Source organism: Lactuca virosa, chromosome 1 (assembly GCF_052849685.1).
Source record: "Lactuca virosa cultivar CGN04683 chromosome 1, Lactuca_virosa_CGN04683_v6, whole genome shotgun sequence".
NCBI classification, from domain to species: Eukaryota; Viridiplantae; Streptophyta; class Magnoliopsida; order Asterales; family Asteraceae; genus Lactuca; species Lactuca virosa.
Window position 1 is genome coordinate 35,674,051 of NC_136426.1, and position 13,170 is coordinate 35,687,220.

General features: G+C 36.2%; 1 pseudogene; it reads left to right on the forward strand.

Annotated features, from left to right (window-relative positions):
• Positions 1-366: 366 nt before the first annotated feature.
• Positions 367-5,017, forward strand: LOC145112852 (protein ROOT PRIMORDIUM DEFECTIVE 1-like; annotated as a pseudogene).
• Positions 5,018-13,170: the final 8,153 nt, after the last annotated feature.

Below are 13,170 nucleotides of genomic sequence, written 5' to 3' on the forward strand. Positions count from 1 at the left end.
TATACCTATGTCTAGAATACTACCATTCCCCCCGCTAGTTTATTCACCTTTTGGACAAAACTTCATAAATGGTCCCTGTGATTTCACAAAATCTGAAGTTTCGTCCCTAATTTTAAAAAATCTCATGGATGGTCCCTGTGGTTTCAAAATGTTTAACAAAAGGTCCTTATTGCTAACTCCGTTAAGTTTTGTCAGTTAAGTGAAGGGCATTTCTGTCATTTGACTACCACACTTTGTCTTATTTAAAAACAAAAGAAATAAGAAAATATATTATTTAGTAAATATAGGGTCTCTCTCTCTCTCTCTAACAACCATAAAAAAATTCATCCCTTTCACCCTTGAATAGATTCTATCATCGACACATCCATGTCTGGTACCCTCCCTCCTTCTCTTTCTAACCTCACAATTCTACAACTCCTTGACGTCAGTGAACTCAAAGAGCCCGAACCAACCTTCCCCTCCCTAAATGTCTCTTCACCTTCTGAAAAGGTTTCATAAATTTCAATGCAAAACCTGATACCACCCCTATATCGGAAGGAGCTCCCCTAATTGCAGTCAGAGCTCCAATTTATGGTTCATGTAACGACATTAGAGGCATCACAAGGGTTCTACAACGACTCATATACAAAACCCAGGTGTCGTATCATCTCATTCAACTCCAATTTGGGCATTTCAACTCCACCACACAACATTGATAGAAGAAACCAACAGTCATTGCAAAAACCTGCTTGGAAGACAGAACCAGTGACCTGAAGGTCGAAAAACTCATGACTAATATCCGCAAACTCAGGTTAATCCTAAGCTTCGATAACCTCATGTCAAGTCGTAAAAGAGGACCCTTTGTTTCGGTTCAAATCATGTCTCGTTGGAACATAATCATTGGTATAAATGTAACCATTATTGGGTTCCTCCGAAAATATCCCCATGTGTTCGACGTATTTCCTCACCTAGTTAAGCGAAACATTTGTTGTAAATGAAGTTCCAAGATGACCCTGTTGCTTCAAAAATAAATCAACGCTATCAAAGATATGGAATCAGACACTGTCAATCGGATCAAGAAACTTCTGATGATCTCTGTCACATGTACTCTCCATATCCACACATTAACGTTAATCAAAAGGGAACTCAGTTTACCTAATGATTTTTGTGAATCAATTCTTTCAAAGTACAACGAATTCGAGTTAGTCGATCTGGAAATAGTGAAATAGTGGAATTGATCGAAATATATGGTGTTCCTGATGATTTAATGGTAGCTGAAGTGGAGAAATCGAGGAAGAAAGAGTATAAAAAGAAATGGTTGAGCGAATTAATAAACCAAATATGTTTTTTCGATCTATTTCCCAACAATATTCAAAATCAAAACGAAATTTAAACCAAAATTGAATGAATTGAAAAGACTTCCTTACGTTAAACCCTATGAACAAAAAGAGTCTTTTAGGGCTTCGAGTTGTGGAGGGTGATGCTAAAATAATTATGCACTAGTTTATCCTACTAATGAAGCTAATTATTACCTAAGGCAGTGTACCTTGTTGAAAATAGTATAGCTCAATAGACAGGTATCGAACGCAGGGAACGGAATGTTTAGCTAATTTTTATCTACTACTAGCTAAATTACTAATAAATTTAGAAAAGGGTTTTTCTCTCGTTTTGAAAGACTAGAAACTTGATTAGCTAAACTAAACTAACTATCATTTATTAAGGCAAATATTACAACTAAAACCAAGAAGCACAAAAGATGAATTAAACCAAGGTAATTGAGAGACTTTCATTTAGCTTCAATTTACTTGCTATTATGGTTGATTTATCAAAATGCAATAGATTATTGTTTCATTGGTTACCGATTCCTTAGATGACTAGGTTAATGTTCGCTAATCCTAATCCTTTAGCAGACAAGCTCATTCATACGGTGATCAAGCGGATAAATTACCAAGTTTACTAGTGTTCAGTTCGAGTTAAATTAGACTTATAACGAATTGATTAATTTGGTTTATTATCTCAATTCAATATATGATTGGTCGTCGTATATTAGCTCCTACGATTATTTACCCACTTTTCTATTTAACCCTAAGTTTTGGTCAAAACACTAGTCCTACAATTTTGTAATTCACAAATTTCACAAGATTCAAGTTCAATTAAGAAGATGGTCATACAAACTTAATTAAACTCGACAATAAATAGAGAAAGCAGTTATCATAAGCACAAAAGGTTCTTTAATAAGCTAAAGTAACAAATAACCAATAAAACTTAATCCTAACCATAAATCAAACCATGATAAGTCAAGCAAATCTACAGTAAACGAAAGTTATAGGGTTTTAGCCCATGATTTCAGCAATCAAAATCATAAAAACGAAATTCATAGTGATAAACATGATTAAACCTAAGTAGAAAGTTGTAATTAAGAGTTGTATCACCTTAATGCTCTCAATTACCAAGCTATGATCGACTTATTCACTTCCAAGCTTCAAAACAGATCCTTGGCCTTCAAAAATCGACAGTAGCTTCCTGCAAAAATTCACAATTTCGGAGGAGAATGACTGTATTTATAGTTTCCCGAAAGCAGACCACCACGACGTGGTAAGGCCACCATGTCGTGGTCTTCGTGGTTATCACGTATTCAGCAAGTCTTCTAAGTAAATCGGGAAGGTCCAAAACACCACATCATGGGAAACTCACCACGACGTGGAGAGTGTATTTCTCTTCATTTTAAAGTCTCCATTCAAACTACTGGCTTCCTGCTTCCTTTTTGCTCCAAGAATGTCTTTACCCTTAAAACACAATACATAACAAATTAAGTACCTTTTGTTCTATAAAGGGCATAAAATAATTAGAAATATTAAGATATGATGTAAAATTATATGTATAGATATGCACATATCAAAATACCCCACACTTATTCTTTGTTTGCCCCCAAGCAAATTGATTTTTTTATCTCACAATTATCACATAAAACAATCCATTTCAAACCCAACCATTATCCCAAGACCGCAATGCATATATTTGTGTCTATGATTCCTAAAAACTTCTCATTCTTAAATACTCACAATTCTTATGAACCTTCACCCCTTAGCTTATACGACATTCATTTTTGCAACCCTCCGAATCGATCCCCGGAAATATTTCTTAACCTCAAGGTATTTTTGGTTAAACTACCAAGCATACATAAATTCTAGAAAAAATACAACTTGATACCACAATGGAGCTCTTTGGAATTCATCTCTTCTTTGATATTTGCCTTTCAATTTCTTCGAATTCACCACCTTTTTGTTTGATTTTTGGTATGTTCAACTTTTTGAATTTCTTCAAAATTTTGATCTTTGGATTTCATACTTTGACAGATCCAAAGTTCTTTAACTTTTTGGTAATTTCTCCTTTTTTATATATATCTCACTTTTTTCACTCAAATCCTACATGCTTAGGCAAGGAGCTTAACTTCAACCTTTTTTGGTTAGAGGCATTAGTCTAAGTGCAATGACTACATAAGCTCTCCTGGATAGATTTCAAGTACAGGCTGCAAAACGTATTATGCCATATAAACTATCAAATTATCTTTCATATCTCATGTCTTTTCACTAATAATGGGAAACCACGAATACACTATAACATATGTTGGCTCGGGTAAACATTTGGGCTCTCATCGGATCATCCCATTCAATACTAGCAAAAATTTTAATTAGCTAAGTTTTCCTAAATTAAACTATTATTTCAAGTTTATATGAATGCATATTTATGAAAACTAGCAATGTAAATTTTGAAAAATCAAATGATTTTTGTAATGCAATATACCCCCTACCCCACACTTATTTGATGCAATTCCCTCATTACATGCTATGCAAGACAAAAAAGTAAAAAGGGAGAAAAGGAACAGACTCCCCTGGTATAGAAGATACATCGTGAATCGTGTTGCTTGTGTGTAGGACTGCTTGCTCATAAGTGTCAAACCGGAAGCGGTTGACCGCTACGTAATTTGACTTTAGCAATTGGACATGTGTACTTCGTAATTTATAGGATAAGAATCAAAAATTTGACTCGAGAATGCACCACGTCGTGTTGCATAGGTGACAAATTTTTTCATTTTCTGATGGCGACAACACGTCGTAGTGAAAGGGACCATAAATCAAGCAAATAGAGAAAACAGTTATCATAAGCACATAAGGTTCTTTAATAAGCTAAAGTAACAAATAAACAATAAAACTTAATCCTAACCATAAATCAAACCATGATAAGCCAAGCAAATCTACACTAAACGATATTCAGAGGGTTTTAGCCCATGATTTCAGCAATCAAAATCAGAAAAACGAAATTCATAGTGATAAACATGGTTAAACCTAAGTAGAAAGTTGTAATTAAGAGTTGTATTGCCTTAATGCTCTCCATTCCCAAGCTATGATCCACTTATTCACTTCCAAGCTTCAAAACATATCCTTGGCCTTCAAAATCGACAGTAGCTTCCAACAAAAAGCCCTAATTTTGGAGGAGAATGGATGTATTTATACTTTTCCCGAAAACAGACCACCACGACGTGGTAAGGCCACCACATCGTGGTCTTCGTGGTTATCCCGTATTCAGCAGGTCTTCTTAGTCAATCGGGAAGGTCCAAAACACCACGTCGTGGGAAAGTCACCACGACGTGGAGAGTGTATATCTCTTCATTTTAAAGTCTTCATTCAAACTCCTATCTTCCAGCTTCCAGCTCCCTGCTTCCTTTTTGCTCCAAGCATGTCTTTTACCCCTACAACACAATACATAACAAATTAAGTACCTTTTGTTCTATAAAGGGCATAAAAATAATTAGAAATATTAAGATATGATGTAAAATTATATGTATAGATATGCACATATCAGAGGGATTGAGTGATTTGAGAAGCAAACTGTTAGGATTCTTCATGAGCTTTTGAGTTTGACAGTGGAGAAGATGATTGAAGTTAAACGATTATCACACTTTCGTAGAGATTTTGGTATTTCGGTTAATTTCGGTGTTGGCAGAGAGAGAGAGAGAGAGGGAGAAAGAGAGAGATAGATAGATAGAGAGAGAGGTGGGACCCATTGTATATTAAAATAATTATTTTTTCCTTTTTCTTTTTTTAAATAACAAAAAACTCATAAATGGTCCCTGTAATAGTGAAATGACAGAATTGTCCTTCACTTAACGAATAAAACTTGACGGAGTTAGCAATAAGGACCTTTTGTTAAAAGTTAACCATAGGAACCATCCGTGAGGTTTTTTAAAATTAGGGACGAAACTTCAGATTTTCTGAAACCATAGGGACCATATATGAAGTTTTGTCTTTTCTAATTTAATAATAATTAATCAATTAAGGAGTTACACTTTTACCCTATTCAAGTAATCATGCAATTATTATGAATTTTCTTTTATTAATATATTACTTCTTTAAGAGTTCGTTTTCATGTGAACATGTAATTTTTTGTTTATTTAGTTATTACATTTTACATCACACGCCACTTTCATACACAACCCTTCAATAATGGTTTTTCAACACTAGCATGCTTGTCCTAAAATAACTTAGGAAAATATTTTCAAGAAAATATTAACATGCTTACATCACATAATATCCATGTACAACACTCAATCTAACATGGCCTTACCACAGATCTCACATCAAACAAATAAGAAACTAGCATGCACATATCCTAGATCAGTTAGACATAAAGCAATACAACATCTATGGCACATCACTCAATACCAAATGGGGCACATACATCCTAGGTAACTAGGTTCATCCCATTCCATCAAAGATATGTGATTCTCATAACAATGTACTTTTAAAAACCACGAAATTAAGTCACATTTGCCAAAGATGTGTTCTCATCACACTTCAAGTCTTGTAAGAGTTGAAATATCACCCTTGACCCTATTATAATAAAACTAAAAGGTTATTTGAATTCTACAATGCCAAAGGTGAGAATTCCATAACCTAAACACATAAATTAATTAACAAACAAAATTCCCAGTTTTAGACCTAAAACAGCCGCCTGTTTAGGGCTGTTTTAGCACCCATGAGACCTATAAAATTTTTAGTTTTATTTCATATTACATAATTTTAGAATTTTAGATTTCCAGAAAGTGCTTTTAAAGGTCCAAATGACTTTTCTAAAATTTTCTATGGTTTTTACAAAACAGCATATCAATGCAACTATATTCTTATCAGTTGGTGAAAAAGGCAATTTTCACCTTAGTTGGAGGAAACAACAGGTCCAGGAAAAATTCAAGGACAAGCTAGACTCAAAATGAAAACTTTAAGAATTGACGAATCATTAATCTAGCTCCTGATGATTTTTCTATATTTTTTCCAATCCATGGGCAGATTTGTCAATTTCTTGATATTTCCAGCATTGAGTTTTTAAGGCTTTTTGACACTTAACCCATTAAGTCACCACCCAAATCGGTCAAATGGATGAAAAACAAGTTTAAAACAGTATTAATATAACATGGGAGTAAAAAGGTAGTTTCACCCTCCAAACCGTGGTCCAAAAAAAATTGTCTTTAAAGGAAAGATAAAATACATTGTTGAAAAGAGAAATACCAACTTAGGTTTGGATTTCTCCTACCAATTAACCATATATAAAGAAAATTGAAAAACTATTTTGAAGCCCTTTTGGAGATTTCAAAACATAGTCTCGCACCAAAATACTCACTTGAATATAAGATATCAATAGCATGAGTTTTAGCAATCAACAAAGGAGTAATTCAAGGACATATCAAAATCATTCTTGAGGGTGTTCATAACATGATTTGGACAACAATAAATCATCATAACATACCCAATAACAATGGAATTTAGCCATAAGAACATTGAATAATTGCAAGGATGAAGAAGATACAATAATTAACAACAAATGAGAAGGAGTTTGACACTAAAACTCACCCAATTGACAAGAAATTGAGGTATAAACTTGACAAGAATATGAGTAGAAGATTTTGTTGGAGATAGTGTCTAAGTCCATAACTATATTTGGTATGTACTTGACCCGACCCGGCATGGTCCATTTGGGTTGCACTTCACCCGAACAATTTACGGATAATCTTTTGAGAATAGTATAAGTTATGATTTATTAATATAATATAAGTTCTAATATATTAATATAAAATCATATTATTTAATTAGTGTTGATCTATAATTAATTTAGAGATCAAAAGTATGACTAATTAAATATGAGCTCTTGTATTTATATAGTGTGGGCTAATGCTTATTTGGAATGGGCTAGGCTTGCATGGAAAGTCCATGGATACTCCATGGAGCTTTAACCCATGGATCTCATGGAAATGAAAAAACATGGGTATTAGGGTTTACATGGATGTAACCCTAATCCACCACACTATATAAAGGAGGCTTTGGTTCTTGAAATAACACTAGTTGATGTGTGTAAACTAAGAGGGCCGATTTCAAGAAGTTTGTGACTATTCTCTCAAGTTTCCAAGTTTGTGGTGATTTGTAACTTCCATTTGAGGCATCCACATTATTGGTGCTAGGCTCTCAAACTCCAAACAATCAACTACTACTACAAGGTAACTAATTCTACTAGTTTTATTTGATTCAAGTATCACATGCCATGCTAGTTAGGATAAGAACCTTGGAAAAATAATTATTTGCATGTATCTTAGTCAAACATAGATCCAAGGTTTCTAGGGTTGCATGTACACCATAGGAGTGTTAGAATGCTCAAAACCCATCAGTGGTATCAGATCCAGGTTTGTTTATTTGATACTTGATGCAAAAAAAAAAAAAAAAAAAAAAACTTGAAAATCGAAGTTTTGTTCAAAAGCTCGTATCAAAATTTCAAGTTTTGTATATGTACTTACGATTCTTGAAATTTTTGATATGAACATTCATAAAAATATGAGTTTAGAAGATCATAGAAATTATGTGCTAATAATTGATTAGATTAATTCTTGATCTTTATGTGTTTTAATGAAGTCCATAACTAGTTCTTAAGTTATGGATAACCAAAAGTCACATTTATAAATAACCATTAAAAGAACACAAAGGTTACAAAAAATGAAGAGTCTTCATTTTTAATAACCATTAACTCATAAGTTATGAGAAATGAAAAGTTTTGAAAGTTTACAAAACTTGCCCTCAAGTTTTGGAACATGTAAAGTCATATTAAAAACTTTAGTTCCAACCCCTAGAATTTTAAAAGTTAAAATTCAACCCTTATACTTTATAATATTATAAGTTTAATAATATTTATATATGTATAAGATCAAGTCGTCTTACCGCTAGTACGCCTCATTCACGAAGCCGATCTATAAGGGGGGTATAAGGTTGTTGCCTATAAAATGACAACTTAATGAGTGTCCACTCTCACCCACCGCTTCCTTGATCGGTGGAGGGTCGTTAGCCGAATGGGTAGGACAAGGGCTTATAAATTCTCATTAAAAGTATAATGATAATACTAAAGTAACTAAACTTTATTGAATTCCCAATCTTAGTTATTTTAGGAAAATGTGAATAAGGTGCTAATCCATGAAATTACACTTTACACTTTGTTTAAGTCGTTAGTGGAGCGTGTGTGGTTAACCGACACACTAACTTGAACTTAACAAGGTAGGTAAAGGGTGACTTAATGTTTATCATAGTATCGATGGAGCGTGTATGGTTAACCGGCACATCGATTGAGGGGTAATACATTAAGGGTACCAAGTAATTTGCATGGTTACTTCACACCTTGTTTTGTGATCCTCGGCATCCCAGTCACAAAACTTGAAGGGCACACTCGAGATTGAAACATGCCATTGAAGAAAGTTCAATGAATCTCAAAGAATCTAGGAGTTTCTAAACCAATTAAAACCTAATTTAATATTTCGTTTTTCATGGTGGAAATTGGTGAATCGTCATTCACCTACCTTCAAATATCTTATAGCTTAGATTACGGCATCCCTCTTCTAAGTTATAAAATATTGTGTTGGGTCCTAGCCTTAATATTACATTTGGGTGTTTTGTTAAGGACTATCTCTATATCTAATCTAATCTATTCCCTCTTCTTTTCAGATGTCTTCCAATAACAATGATTTTGGCTCAAACCCTACTAGCTCCTTCTCTCTCATGAATCTTTGTGGAAGAGTCATCTTTGATGGGTCCAACTTTACAGATTGGATCAGAAACATCAGGATGGTCACTCGGTATGAGAACAAAGAATATGTTCTCGACAAGGAGCTGAAGGTACCCGAGCCAACTGCTACTCCTGAAGAGCTTGCTGAATATGAGGTACATGAAAGAGATGCTACAAAAGTGGCATGCATCATGATGGCCACCATGACAACCGAGCTCCAAAAGTCCTATGAGGACTATTATCCTTTTGAGATGCACCAGGACTTGATGGACCGCTACCATCAAAGTGCTCGTCAAGAGCGATATGAAATAATCTCCTCCATGATAACAACCCGAATGAAGGATGGTGAACCCATCACGGGCCACATGCAGAAAATGCAAAGGTATGTGGACCGTTTACTGAAGATGAATGTGAACTTCCCTGAGGAGTTAGCAATAGACATCATTTTGCACTCCTTGCCATCGTGTTATGATCAATTCCGCATGACATATCACATGAACAAGGAAGAAGTCACCCTCAGCAAACTTCAAGGACTCTTGAAGACCGCCGAAAGTGGTCTAAAGGGTAAGTCGGTTGTTACTACTCCTACTCCTACTCCAACTGCGGCCAATGTCTTGGCAATCGGGCATGGCAAAGGGAAGAAGAGAAAGAACCCTTCTAAGGGTACCAAGGGTAAGACCCTTGAAAGCTCCTCTTCAAGCAAAACCAAGAAAGGTTTTGTCACTCCTTCTGCTAACCCTAATGAGGCTGAATGCTTCTATTGCCATGAAAAGTCGCACTGGAAGCGAAACTGCCCAAAGTACCAGCAAGATTTGAAGGATGGGAAAGTAAAACCCAACCATGCAGGTATATACACTACATTGTCCAATAACTCACCTCATTCTAAGTCTTGGGTCCTTGATACAGGTTGTGGTATTCACATATGTTGTGATTTGCAGGGACTAAAAAGAAGTGAGAATGTGGAGCAGGGAAAGATAAACTTGATCATGGGAAACAGGAAAGCTTCACCTGTCACCAAGATAGGAGTTTATTCCTTAGTGCTAAATAGTGGGTTTACATTAGATTTGAATAAATGTTATTATTCGCCAGAAATGGCAAGAAATGTTATTTCCTTTCATGCATTGTATAAACAAGGTTTTACCTTTTATTTTGATAATAATAATGGTAGTATTGATGCTTTCTTTAATAATGTTCTTTATTTTAAAGCATTACCTTGTGATGGTGTGTATGAAACTGTATCTTTTGTAGATAATCTAGGAAATAATGTATTGTGTATTAACTCTTCCACTAGCTTAGATAAAGCATCCTTATGGCATTGTCGTCTTGGACATGTAAGCAAGAAACACATAGACCAACTCCAAAAGGATGGAGTCTTGGAGTCATTTGACCTAAAGTCAGATGATAGTTGTGAATCTTGTTTGCTTGGTAAAATGACAAAGTCACCTTTTACTGGCACTTGTGCTAGGGGTGAAGGTTTGTTGGACCTCATACACACGGATGTGTGTGGACCCTTCAGAACCGCCACAAGAGATGCTAATCGGTTCTATGTGACTTTTACTGATGATTTTAGTAGATATGGATATGTCTACCTAATCAAGCATAAGTCAGAAACCTTTGAGAAATTCAAAGAGTTTAAGCAAGAAGTGGAGAATCAGTTGGGCAGGAACATTAAGATGCTTCGATCCGATCGTGGTGGTGAGTATCTTAGTACTGAGTTCCTTGACCATCTTAAGGAATGTGGGATTGTCTCACAATTGACACCTCCTAGGACACCACAGTTGAATGGTGTAGCTGAGAGGCGCAATCGGACCTTGTTGGACATGGTTCGTTCCATGATGAGTCGAGCTTCGCTACCAATCTCATTTTGGGGGTATGCCTTAGAGACTGCCGCCCATATCCTTAATCTAGTCCCTACAAAGAAGGTTGCCAAAACACCTCACGAGTTGTGGACTGGAAAAGTTCCCAATCTAGACCACATCAAGATTTGGGGTTGCGAGGCTTTTGTGAGACGCTAGACTCACGATAAGCTCGAACCCCGAAGCGAAAGGTGTATTTTCATCGGTTACCCACATAAATCCTTTGGTTACATCTTCTACAGACCCAGTCATAATGTGGTCTTTGTAGCAAGAAGAGGATTCTTTCGAGAGAGAGAATTCATGAGCCAAGGAGACAGTGGGAGGCAAATTGACCTTGAGGAAATTCAAGAGTCAAGTGGTGAAGGAACCTCAAACCCAAGCCCTCAACCTGAGGAGGAAACTCCTGTTGAGCCGACTGAAGAATCTATACCTCTGAGGCGTTCCACCAGAGTTAGGAATGCACCTGAGCATTATTATGGTTTTCATATTACTGCAGAAGGTGAGACACTTATCAGTGATAACACACTGGTAAATCTGGATGAGCCTAACAGCTACACGGAAGCCATGGCAGCCCTGAGGCTGCTAAATGGAAAGAGGCTATAGATAGCGAGATACAGTCCATGTATGACATTCAAGTTTGGAACTTGGTTGACAATGTACCTGATCGTAAGACAGTTGGGTGCAAATGGATCTTCAAGAAGAAGACCGACATGGATGGTAATGTACACACTTATAAGGCACGACTGGTTGCAAAGGGTTATTCTCAAACTCCGGGAGTTGATTATGATGAGACCTTTTCACTAGTGGCCAAGATTAAGTCTATTAGGGTTCTGTTAGCCATTGCTGCATTTCATGATTATGAAATATGGCAAATGGATGTCAAAACCGCTTTCCTTAATGGAAAGTTGGCTGAAGATGTTTACATGGTTCAGCCAGAGGGTTTTGTCAGTACAGAGTACCCCAGTACAGTGTGTAAGCTCGAGAAATCCATTTATGGATTAAAACAGGCACCTCGCAGATGGAATCTTTGCTTTGATGAGAAAGTCAAAGAATTTGGCTTTTCAAGGAGTGAAGATGAATCTTGTGTCTATATCAAGGCTAGTGGGAGTATAGTCAGCTTTTTGGTATTGTATGTGGATGACATACTACTCATAGGAAATGATATCCCAACCCTGCAGGAAGTAAAGTCCTGGCTTGGGAAGTGTTTCGCTATGAAGGACCTTGGAGAAGCTGCCTATATCCTAGGGATAAGGATTTTGAGAAACAGGAGTAAAAGACTAATTGGACTTAGTCAAAGCACCTATGTGGACAAAGTGTTGAAAAGATTCAACATGCATAACTCCAAGAAAGGAGAGTTACCCATCCAGAGTAACGCCAGATTGAGTAAGACACAAAGCCCTAGTACTGAGGCTGAGATAGCATAAATGAGTCGAATACCTTATGCTTCAGCTGTAGGATCGATCATGTATGCTATGACGTGTACTCGACCTGATGTAGCCTTTGCTTTGAGCATGGTTATCAGGTATTAGGGGAACCCTGGCAAGGCACTCTTGTCAATCGTTTACTATTATTTCTTTTTGCATGTTTTGACTTCCAGAATAATTATGTTATGGTTTATATCATATTGTTCAAACTCTCCACAGTCGGTCATATGTTGGAAGTAGATATGAATCAAGACTGTCATGGGTTGGCTTGTAGAGGTCTAAGATGTTAGACAAAGCGGGGCTACAGCACTCATGAGTGCTCATAAGTTCTGAGTATTGGATTCAACCCACGCTCATTTGTATCACTTCATGGAATTTATCTCGAGTGATCGTGAGACGGTAATATCATATAAGTCTTCAAACCTAGAGATATGATTTGTTGCCTATGAGTTGGTTATGCATTGATTGCACGAAAACGCATTGGTAACTCGATGTTATAAACTGTGCCTTTGTGTGTAGTTCAACAAGTAGTAGAGCAAACATATGAGTCGAAGTTTATCTGTTCCTTCTAGGAGTAGAAGCAATATCTGGGCCCCTCGATGATTTTGTTTTGACCTATGTACCAGGCCCGGTCAGAACTAAATTGATGTGTTCAGTTAAGTTCTATGTCAAACAAATCGGAAATCGGGAAACAAATGCTGGACAATAAGAAAGACCATGTTCCATGTATTTGTTCGGCTGATATCTAGAACAGAGGATTATATGATCACTTATCTAAAATGGCGCTACATAGTTCAACAGAGTTTTAAGAGCTACGA